Source organism: Aplysia californica, unplaced genomic scaffold, assembly GCF_000002075.1.
Source record: "Aplysia californica isolate F4 #8 unplaced genomic scaffold, AplCal3.0 scaffold00405, whole genome shotgun sequence".
In the NCBI taxonomy this organism is placed as follows: Eukaryota; Metazoa; Mollusca; class Gastropoda; order Aplysiida; family Aplysiidae; genus Aplysia; species Aplysia californica.
The window spans coordinates 693731-694860 of record NW_004797675.1 but is presented as its reverse complement, the minus strand read 5'-3'; the positions used below and the strand labels follow the sequence as shown (position 1 = coordinate 694860).

Sequence of the window (1130 nt, the reverse complement as noted above, 5' to 3'; positions counted from 1 at the left end):
ATAGAGCACTTCTTTGAGGAAATGGACTATATAAATGCAAGTTATTATTATTATTATTATTATTATTATTTGTTAATTTTTGTGGGTGTTTATGTGCTGTTCTAATTTTGATTCCATTCTGTTGTGAAACCTTTTATTTTTCACGTTTTTACACTCAGTGTGGCTACACATGATATTCTGGTTGCTTAAAACAGAGCACAAGAAATTCAGGTGCTTTAGATTAAGTTATCTCTATCAACATATTGCTATATACTTCATCACAGGGAATTGAAAGCTTGAAAATAAATGGCAATTTTTATCATATTTTATGGCAAATTTTACCATTTTTTGGTGGCAACTTTTCAACAAAAAAATGTCAATAAACGCAGTTACTAGACTATTGCTTACGCTGTTTTTCTGTTTTCTAGTTATTAGAATGGGTAAAAGCCAAGTCCACAATACAGGAGGGTTTTGCTTCATGTACTTAAAAATCCCACAATATTGAGACATTTTCGGTTTTGCTTTAAAGTCATAAGGATGACTAAGGGAAGCAATGTTGGAAGTTCAGTATAACACGGATAGGTCGAACACAGAAAACTCGAAATCACGCATCCTTCGAGTTGTGCCTGCGGTCTCAGTTTTACCTCTTCTTTGTCTTTGAAAGAGAATTACGCGAAGCTCTAACACAACCTCGGAATAGTTGAACTAATTACGCTGCCGTAAAAGTCTAAAATCAATGTCCTTTGATGTGCACTTGATGCAAAATAATAATAATAATTTTTTTTTTTCAAAAGGGAAAAAGGCAAGGTCGGTAAAATACCACTCCCCCCCCCCCCCTCCACAGAAGCAGCTAGCTGTGCTATTTTTAGCACTGTGCTCGATACTTACCCATGCCCTAGGTCTAGATAGGCTTATGTGGAGCAGGCAAGAGGAAGGGTTTTGTGCATCACTGAATCACACGATTAGCCGCCCCACCCCCTCTTCACAAAGGACCGTGTGTGTGGTGGGAGAGGGTTCATTACTGTTGCGATATGCTTATCCTATCAAATTGTTTCATGTCGTTGAAAAATTTGAAAAGGCACCGTTCGATTGGTGCAGCTGTCCGTGTTATACTGTAGGTAGGGGGGGAAGAGAGAGGGTGGGGGAGGGAG

The 1130-nt window shown here is 38.5% G+C and overlaps 1 protein-coding gene across 2 annotated transcripts in view; it reads right to left on the bottom strand.

Moving 5' to 3' along the window:
* LOC101850899 (enoyl-CoA delta isomerase 2) overlaps positions 1-1130 on the bottom strand; it is a 28641-nt gene that overhangs the window by 10986 nt on the left and 16525 nt on the right. The window lies entirely within an intron of this gene.